Below are 10,741 nucleotides of genomic sequence, written 5' to 3'. Positions count from 1 at the left end.
GACGTCATTCCGTAGCCTAACCAACACCGACGTCATTCCGTAGCCTAACCAACACCGACGTCATTCCGTAGCCTAACTAACACTGAAGCCATTCCGTAGCCTAACTAACACTGAAGCCATTCCGTAGCCTAACAAACAGTCCTCCTTTCGGGAATCTACACATTCACTAGCCAGTTTCTTCTGTCTCTCCTATTAGACTGCAGCGCCCTTTCGTTATGTTCCCAGCACGAACCCGTTAACAGTGCCTGGCAAATAGGCGCCACTCACCATTCTGAGTAAATCAGCACAGGACCAGTGCTCCTTCACCTAGATGGCCCTGTGACTGGAAGTTTGTGACAGTGACTTCTTTATGAGTCTATGTACTGTAGTGTGATTTTTGGTCTTCTCTATATATACCTAGTAGAGGCATTACAGGATCAAATGGCAGTCTATTTTTAGTTCTCTAAGTGTTCTCCAGATGACTTTCCAAAAGGGGCGTATTAGTTTGCAATCCCACCAGCAGTGCAGAAGTGTTCCCTTTTCTCCAAAACCACGCCAGCATCTGTGATTTGGGGATTTTGTGATGTGGGCTAATCTTACTGGTGTTAGATGATATCTCAAAGTAGTTTTGATTTGCATTTCTCTGATGATTAAGGATGGTGAACATTTTTTATATATCTGTAGGCCATGCACCTGTCTTCTTCAGAGAAGTTTCTCTTCAAGTCCCTTGCCCACCCTGAGATGGGATCACTTGCTCTCTTCTCGCTAATATGTTTGAGTTCTCTGTGGATTCTGGTTATTAAACCTTTGTCAGAGATATAACCAGCAAATATCTTCTCCCATTCTGAGGGCTGTCTGCTTGCTTTTCTTACTGTGTTTTTGGCTGTGCAGAAGCTTTTTAATTTTACAATAAAGATACTTGTACCAGAATGTTCATTGCAGCCCAATTCATAATTGCTAAGTCATGGAAGAAGCCCAAGTGCCCAATGACCCAGGAATGGATCAATAAATTGTGGTATATGTACACCATGGAATACTATGCAGCCATAAAGAAAGATGGAGACTTTACTTCCTTCATGTTTACATGGATGGAGCTAGAGAATATTCTTCTTAGCAAAGTATCTCAAGAATGGAAGAAAAAGTATCCAATGTACTCAACCCTATTATGAAACTAATTTATAGCTTTGATAGGAAAGCTATAACCCAATTTTAGTCCAAGAATATGGAGAAAAGGGAGAGGGAGGGGGGGGGAGGGAGGAAGGAGGGAGATTGGTGGGATCACATCTATGGTTTATCCTATGAGGGTACATGTGAGTCTTTCTAAATGTAGAATATAAATGTCTTAACACAATAACTAAGAAAATGACATGAAGACTATGTTAACCAGTTAGATGAAAGTATTTCAAACTGTATATAGAAACAACACACTGCACCCCATAGTATTAATGTACACAGCTATGATTTAATAAAACAAAAATTAAAAAGACATTTTTAAAAAATGAGTCTATGTATTGAATTACTGGCCAAGAATCGTAAGAATGTTATGATGTGAAAATCATATTTTAGAGTAGACCAGAAGTAAGAGAAACTGGAGCCTAAAATTTGCTTTAGTCAACAAGTACAACTTTCATCAATTCGAAATTAACTTGTCAAACTGAAAAGAGAGAAAGCTACCTTAATATTTTAATTTATACCATAATGATAGAGTGTTTAGAGCTTTTAATCAAATGCCGAATATGAACCTAACTGATGAAGTGGTTATATTCCATCTTTACTGCTATGCCTACTCCTACCCTCTACCACTCCTCCCAGAAAACTCTCCAAAAACATCAAATCCAATTTTCCTCATGTTACTTTTCACTCAGGACCCTGCGATGGCTTCTGATCACATGTGTGATGATGACCGAAGTCTGTGCTCTCTAGAATCTCACAGGATGGTAAGTTTCGGGGTTCTCAAACAACATCAAATGGCAGAGCTTTGGAAGTCACAGCGCTCTTTGCACAACTATGTGACAAATCTTTGTTTCATTCCAGTAGAAAATTTGAAACAATAAAAAGCATAGTTATAATAAAGACAGGAAATGTAAATATCACTAATACTTGTCAATGAAAAAATAAATACATGAACTAACATGACTGACTCCTGCTTTTGTCTTATTTTCTACCTAGTGAAACACTTGGTAATTCACACAAAAGGGTTGAAAATATTTGGTAATTCACATACAAGGACTGAAAAAGCTTAAGACCAAAAACTATTTTTCTAGTAACTGGGGAAAAGATTACCATTTTTCATTCTTAGTGGCAGAAGCCCCCTCTATATAGCAGCCGGCTCATGGTCCCTGGGAGCTCAGTTTAAGAGCACTGACCTAGTTAGGGAGACAGGATTCTGATTATCCCTAACAACTACAGGAGTCTCTGACTTAGCTGGCATTTGAAAACATACACACTTAGGTTACTACTGTAGAAAAGTTAAATAAATGTCAAAATCTGGTGCAAATGTAAACTTTTAACTGAGGAGAACAACTGTTCCATAAACCAAATAAATAATCGATAGTACTCAAGAGTTCAGGAGGTGTTTAAATCAAGTCATCTTAAAAAAATGGTGAAGACTGCTTAAGATCCATCATTCATCAGAGATCACAGAGATAATAATCACATATTAAGAGCAAATCTTATTTCTGCAGCTGTAGAAACTCTAGCTACTTTGCAGTGAGATGGATTACCTGAAGTTATAATTTTACCACTAGATCTTAAACTTACTGCCAGAACAGTTGCCAGAGATAAGACAACTAAGGGGGAAAAATAACATCATTGGAAGTAACCATCACTTCTCTGTAGATGTGGCAATTATCCCTGGCAGCTCTCTTCACCTCTCTATTATCACTAAGGCAGGCTGGGAGGATCCTGGGGGCACTCACTCCTGTAGGCCCTACACCCTCCTGGACAGACATATGTCCCACGTCTAGACCACAGATGGCCAGGAGAGGACCAGAGAGAAAAGAAAAGTGCCAGAGCTGTGGTACCCGGCCGCAAACCTCGTAAGTTTATCAGAGGACAACACCTTCCAAATCTCATGTTGAAATTGATCCCCAGTGTCGGCGGTGGTGATGAGTGAGCTCTCGCTGTTAGTTCACACCAGAGCTGGCTATTTAAAGGAACATGGCACTGTGGCACCCCTCTCCACTCTCTTGCTCCCTCTCGCCATGTGGCACTCTGGCTCCCCTTTGCCTTGTGCCTTGATTGGAAGTCCCCTGAGACCCTCACCAGAAGCGGATGCTGGTGTGCTACTCCCAAAGCCTGCAGACTCGAGAGCCAAATAAACCTTGTTTCTTTATAAATGACCCAGTCTCAAGTACTTTCCTTGTAGCAATGCAAACACAGAGAACTAAGAAATGTATGTAATTACTGTGAACTCCAAAATTATAATGAAATAAGTGCACTTATTCACATCATAACACTGCACGAGCTAACAAAAGCAGTCAATCTTAGCCTTTGAAAACTGCTATTTGCATTTGCTATGCTTTTTTATTGTATATTCATTACATCTTTCTTTTTTCATTTCATTTACATCCACGAAAAAATGGAAAATGCATTATTAATTAAATGCATTCTGGACTCAGCTTAACAGGGCATCTGAATAGACACTCCCACCCCCATGCAGCCTCTGCCCCCCATCCCCCGCCTTCTCGGAACAATCTACACAAAGGCAGAGAAAAAAGAGAACAGCACACCCTACCAAAATTAACTTCTGATGAGAAACCTCGGGTGGCTTCACTATCTGAAAGTCCTAGAAAACCAAGACTAGAAACAAATTAATGGAGGCCCCAGCTGTCTGACTGGTACATCCCATGCAAGGATCGCTCTGCTCTGTGACACACAGTAATTCTGCCATCTGAGAGAGGGACTTGAGCTCGCTCCCTCTCCCTGACTGCTGTTCCAGAGGCACAGCGCTCATGTACGGGAAGGATGGCTTCATGGCAGCTGGAGTTGTGGGACTGATTCCCAGTTCCCTGGTGAAACGTCTCTTTAGACATCCATTTACATCCAATTCCCTATGAAGAACATGACAGAGGGCACAGGGGCACCAAAATGGTGACCTGTATCCTGAAGGTTCAGTGTCACATGAAAAGCTCTGCAGAGAAGTGATGTGACAGAAATCGTTTCTTCCATATATTTCACCTTTTTAAAGTGCCCAAAACTGGGCCTAAGAGGCATGGTGGCAGAAGACTAGAGTTTAGTTCAGCAAATCCACATTTATGACCACCTGCCATGGGAACATGTAGCAACAGATTCCTTAGACACATGATTTGAGAAGGCATTCACAGCTGAGTGAAAACAACCCCCACGCTCTGTTGCCAAATACCAGTACTGTCCCAAGGAGGGCACTAGGAAAAGAAGACTCCCACATGTGAGAAGGAAATTACATCCTGAAGATGCAGAGAAAATATCGCTGAGTAAAATTTCACAAAAAGACTAAAGATAATTTTAAAAAAAATTTATTTTGCATACATTTGAATAAAGATACATAAGCAACCAAAAATGAAAGAATGACAAAAAGAGAAAAAAGAATACAAAAGACAAAAACAGCAGGTGAAGATGAAAAGGGGGCTGGCTGACACGAGTTTGTAACAGCAAATCAAAACCCACAGTGACAAGAGACCCAGTGTTCTAAGCACATTTCTGCGTCTTTCACTCACCTAATTATGTTAGGCTGATGGTAAACGTGGCCCCAATCCTCCACACTTCCCTGTGTCCAGACCCTTTGCAATGTGACGTCATAGCAGCTCTCATCAAGGGTTGAATGCATACTCCTACCCTCGAATCAGCTGGTCTTGTGACTTCTGGCCAACAGAATGCAACACAAGTAATAGTGTCCCAACCCCAATTTCAACTTCAAGAGGCTTTGCTTGCTTCTGCCACCAACATGAGAAAAAAATCTAATCTTTTGAAGGAAGAAACATTAGCCAGAGAAAAGCTGAGGTCCTCCCTAGCCGATAACCAGACAGCTCTCCAGGCACAACTACCTAAGTAATCCAGAGTCAACCACAGAGCCACGAGGGAGCCTAGCTGAGGAAAGAAATGCCCAGCTAAACTCAGCCTAAATCGCCAACCTGCGGAATTATGAGCTAAACAGATGACTAAAGTGTTAAGTCACTAAGTTCCAGAGTGGTTCATTATGCATCAAGAGTAAGGAATACATCCATGGAGGAGACGATTTAAAGCAAAACCCTGATCCTTTATCATCATAAGAACACAGAAAAGGTTCCTATCAACATACCCATAGCTTCAGGTTTCTGCAACAGGAAGAGCAACTAAATAATCTTTTGTCCACCATGAACTTTGTTGGGATAGAAAGGTCCATCAAGATAATTCCTTCTGACCCTCCCAGTATCCCTAACCCGTTATCCAAGAAGCCTCAGCTAAAGTCCATGAAGCGGACTTCCACAGCCCCCTGCTGCACTTGAACAGTGATTGTCATGAGACTCCATCCACTAAGGCCATCTAGATAAAACACCTGCACGACTATCTTCTAGAAATAAATTCCATGAATGTTCTTTGTCCCCTCTCACTGTAAGAGAGGGACAGTGCTGCTCACCTCCAGTTCTCTCTGATAGTCTTCCTACAGAGAGACACCTCCTGCCATCATGCTGGGAAAGGCTCTCAAGAAAATGAAGTGGGGGGAATCTAGAGACTAACTCACCCAGCCCCGCCTAACTTTTCTCCCCACCAAGGTCTAAATCTGAAGTTTGGTTCCTGTCCTTTTAAAGTTACCAGTTAGTGGTAGCAGATGTTGTCACCTGCTGGAGAAATGAACGCTGCCCAGGATCCTCATGCGCCGTGTCCTTGGTAAACGTGCAGAGCAGGTGATCTCATCCAGGAAAACTAAGGGGGACTGGTTTTCAACTGATTTTGGTGTTAATGGGAAGTGGACCACAGGTTTTCCTTAACCATGATTTTAGCTTTCCTGTGATGAGACTATCCACTATTAACATTACTAGTTAATATTATTCTGGAATTTCTAGCCAATCCAGACATAGCTCTTAGAAAGGAAAAGTAAATTTACATTATCCATGGATATTAGGGTTAGATATCAACAAACTGTACAAAGTTAACTCATAATTATTGAGAATAAAATGCTCAGATTTCAGATATATACTTTAAAAAACATCCTTCCAAGATATCAGTAAAAATCAGTCAGAAAATAGAAAAAAAAAATTACTCACAATGGCAATAAAAACATAAAATAACCATGATTACCCACAACATGGCACGTAAGGTAAACAATCTATATTACTCTACAGAGAGAAGTGAACAGTCAAGAATATAAAAAAGATATAATGCTAAACAATAATGGGATTCCAATGCAAAAACAGAACGATAAACAAAACAGAATAGAAAGTCGGCCATCAGCCCCCTATCCAGAATTTAGTATATGATAAAAGAGCCATCATAAATCAATGGGCAAGGGAGTATTATTCTTCCTGGTGCTCTAACAATGGATCAGCATTTGAAAACAAAACCAGTTTTGCTCCTAACCCAACACTATAAACCAAAATAAACTTTACATGGTTTAGAATTAAACATAAAAACAGAAAGAAAAAAAAATTTAGGAGAATCTGCACAGCAAGGGAATTTATAAGCCTAAAAGCAAAGAAGGAAAATAAAAAAGATGGAGAGTCTTAAAATAATTTTTTGAAAGGTAAGTATTTCACAAAGTGTATGAATCAAATTGAAAGGCAGATAAATGGGAAAGTATGGCAAAAGGGGGGATAAATTCAGTAGATGAAGGCCTCCCCCAAATTAATAAAATGCGAAGATTCATCAATAAATGAGACAAAGAAATGAAAAGTTTCACAAAATAATTACAAATGGTTAACAGTTTAAAAATTCATTTTTCTTTTTTTTTTTTGCAGGTTTTGGCCGGGGCTGGGTTTGAACCCGCCACCTGCAGCATATGGGCTTGGCGCCCCACTCCTTTGAGCCACAGGCGCTGCCCAAAAATTCATTTTTCTTAATCACAAAAACAATATATCAACTATTTCTTCCTCTTCTAAAAATTAAACTCATAACTGTTAATCAGGATGGTCAACTTCTCAGGAAAGTGATGCATTCACTGTTGATGTCATCTCATTCCTAGGGCCTGTGACACATCCAGGGTCCATATTAAGGAACTCCGAAAAGCTAGCAAAGGTTTTGCACGAAGATTTTCCTCTCAGTGTTATCTACATAATAAAAAAATGAGCAATAATCTATATAAACATAACAAGGGAAATACTATACAGCCATATATTAAATAGTCAACAAAAATGTTTTTAAAGAATTTTCATGCTTTGGAAAGATGCTTATAGTACAGTAATAAGAAAATGAAAGCAAGATGCAAATTGAGTATGAAATATCTTTTCCTCTAACAATATTCAAAGAAAGGAAATATACTGCAATCTTAGTAGTATTTCTCAGGGGGAAACAGGATTATAGGGGTTTTAAATCTCTTCTCTATACTTATCTATGCTTTTGAAAATATTTTCTACAATGTGTATGTATTACTTTAGTTATTCTGAGGCAGGAGGGGAGTACACAGGAAAAACTGGAGAGAGTCCACCTAGAAAAATCTTCATATATTCCTTTCCAAATCAGGAGAAGCACTGCAGTAATACTGTTTAGTACTTAACATCCATTTAGAAAAAGCAGTATTAATCGCATGACAGCAACATAACATAATAAAGTGTTTTTTGAGTACACATTTAATAATATGGCTGCCATATAATAACACTGCTATATTTAAAATAACAATACGTAACATTTTAGACAATATATAATAATTGTACTTACAATCAAGATCAAATAACAGATTGGCATAATTATTACATTTTTCAGTAGAGCTGCATTGGAGGTAAGTTCCTACTAAAAGCGTACGTTGTTATTTCATTTGTGTCCATTAGCGCTTCTTTAAAAGTGACTGATTTTACGTAGTTAAGGTGCTCTCCTGACTGCTATTAAATACACTCCTCTTTTTTCCTCTTTTTTCTTACACTTTCACAATAACAGTTATAATACAGAGGTGAAAAGCATACACAAAACACTGCAATTTGTTATGAGCAAACACTTAAAAGCTTAAGGGCTACCCTATTATTGACATGCCTAGTATTTAAATTAAAAAGACAGGTAGCTAAGCAACATTGCATTTCTAGAGAACAGCATTCAGTTTCCCCCTTCATGTTGCTAGGAGAACATTCTTGTATCACTTCAAAACAGTTAAGAGAGCACAGATCTAAGTATTAAAATTATGTAAAAAGAGGAAACTGGGGATTTTCAAAATTGCATACATTTATTGGCAACCAAATGGAAAATTCCCAAGTCTTCAATGAGATTCTTTTCTTAAAGTATCCCTGAGCATATCAGTTCAGTTAAACTATATTTTAAGAAAATAAGAAAAGTAAAAACAATCTACTAAGGTTATAGTACTAATTACTTTATAAAATAGCTGTTTTCAACTATTTAATCGGTGGTAGCTCATTAGTATTTCCAGTCGATCTACGTCCTTTACTTAAAGTATAATTTCCATTCTTCAAATTATATTCACAACACATGTATACATCCTGTGGCAGGCAAGATTCCAAGATCCCAGGGGATACCCTAGGATCCCCTCTCCCTGGTGTACACACCCTGCGTCATACCTGTTCCTTGACTGCAGACAAGACCTATGAATATGATAGGATATCACTCCTGTAACTAGGTTGCATTGCATGGCACAGATGAAAGAGTTCTGAGGATAGAATCAGCTGACTGAGTCCCTAATCAGCTGACTTTTCAGTTAATCAGAAAGGAGATTATGGGGATGTGGGGAGACACAGGAAAGAAGGTACTGACCTAATAGGTGAGCCCTTTAAAAGGGGGTCTAGACATGAAAGAAGTGAGAGAAGCAGATACATTAAGACCTGTTGGTCTTAAAGAATTGAACAGCCATGCTGTGGGATGGACCAGGAGTAGGGAATGGCAGACAGTCCCTAAAAAGTCGATGGTCTGAGTCCTACAATGGCAACTGAATTCTGTGGATTACTAAGCTTGGAAGAAAACCCTGAGCCTCACATGAGACTGCAATCCTGGTTGACACCTTGACTAAAGTCCCTTTCAGCAAAGGCCCCAGCTAAGCCATGCCTGGAATCCTGACATGGAAAACATGAGATAATAATGATTTTAAATCACAAAGTCCATTTGTTATAAGGCAATAGAAAACTAATTCATAGGCAAACCTGACAAACTTGGATGAATAAACAATACATTAACAAGATATGAAACTATTTATTATATCTGATACCTGTTCTTTAGTATCAGATATAATAGTTTCATATCTGAAATTATGATATTAACTTTATGTTTTAAAAACGAAAAAAATGAAATACTCTAATTCTTTCCACTGTCTCGTACCTATTTTTTCTCTGAGATGTAGCTCAGACCTCCAGGGGAAGTCCGTTCTCATACCCTTGTAAGAATTTACTTCTTCTTCTCTGGGAACCAGTGCTGCTTGGTATATACCTCACACATTGGGTAATTTGTGAGCATGATCCTCCTATATTTTGATCTGTTTGTGATACCTATTTCTGAACCTAATCAAGGTCTCATAAGCTTTAAAAATAATATGGCAATCAATTTGTCTTAGTTACATATTATTTTCCTCTTTATAAAATAAATATAAAACATGTAAGTGCAAATATCACACATAAATGCTAATTTATCAGCTTATGTTCTTGGTTTTATGACTTAAGGAAAAATTAAGAATTGCCATAATTAATTTTAGGAAGCCACAGTGAAAAATCATAAGTTTAAAGATATTCCTTTTAAAATGCATAAATAGCACTTGAATGTTTATAGCAGGACAATTCACAATTGCAAAAATATGGAAACAGCCCAAGTGCCCATCAATGTAAGAATGGATTAATAAAATGTGGGCTATATACGTATCCCATGGAGTACTACTGAGCCATAAAAAAGTGGTGAACTAATACCTTTTCTAACAACCTGTATGGTACTAGAGACCATCATTCTAAGTGAAATACCACAAGAATGAAAAAACAAACACCACATATACTCACTATTAAATTGGAACTAATCAATCAACACGTATATGCACATACAAAAATAATACTCATCAAAACTCAAGTAGGTGGGGGACAGGTCATTCACCCCTGATAGGTGCAATGCACACTGTCTGGGTGATGGGCACACGTGGGCACAAAAGCATTTTATGAACCAAAACATATGTACTCCCATAATATTCTGAAATAAAATTTTAAAAAGCCTATTTAACATAGTACATTATAATTAGATACAAGAGACAAGTTTAAATAAGAAAAAAATCAGAGAACAGTTGTGTCATTTTTGAGCAAAATGTCCAAAAATAAAGGTAGTTTGCAAAGTTAGAGCCAAATCTACATTAAAAACAATAAAATTTTAAAAAGTTAAAATGGATAGACAATTTGGAGTTTAAAATAATCTATTACTTATTTCTTAACTATTAAAAATAACCCATAATTCCCTCAAATAAACAATGAAGTTTCATTTATCAATGATTGTGCAAAAAAAAAGTTTCATTTATCAATAGTCTAGCTGCATCTGTTTGGTTATACTATGAAAATTTAAATGCTATAGGAATTATCTGCCCAAATCAAACAAACAGCGAGAATCAGTGGGTTGCAAACAAGGGACGGTTTACCCTGGCTTTCTGATCCCTGAGAGAATAAAAACATGTAAGGTGAGTCCTTTA

General features: G+C 38.1%; 1 protein-coding gene across 1 annotated transcript in view; it reads right to left on the bottom strand.

Moving 5' to 3' along the window:
• PIGK (phosphatidylinositol glycan anchor biosynthesis class K) overlaps positions 1-10,741 on the bottom strand; it is a 71,694-nt gene that overhangs the window by 1,877 nt on the left and 59,076 nt on the right. The window lies entirely within an intron of this gene.

The sequence above is a fragment of the Otolemur garnettii genome, unplaced genomic scaffold, assembly GCF_000181295.1.
Source record: "Otolemur garnettii isolate 467f Iridium unplaced genomic scaffold, OtoGar3 scaffold00010, whole genome shotgun sequence".
Lineage (NCBI taxonomy): Eukaryota > Metazoa > Chordata > Mammalia > Primates > Galagidae > Otolemur > Otolemur garnettii.
Note: the sequence above shows the minus strand (reverse complement) of the source record. Positions and strands in the feature narration are given on the sequence as shown.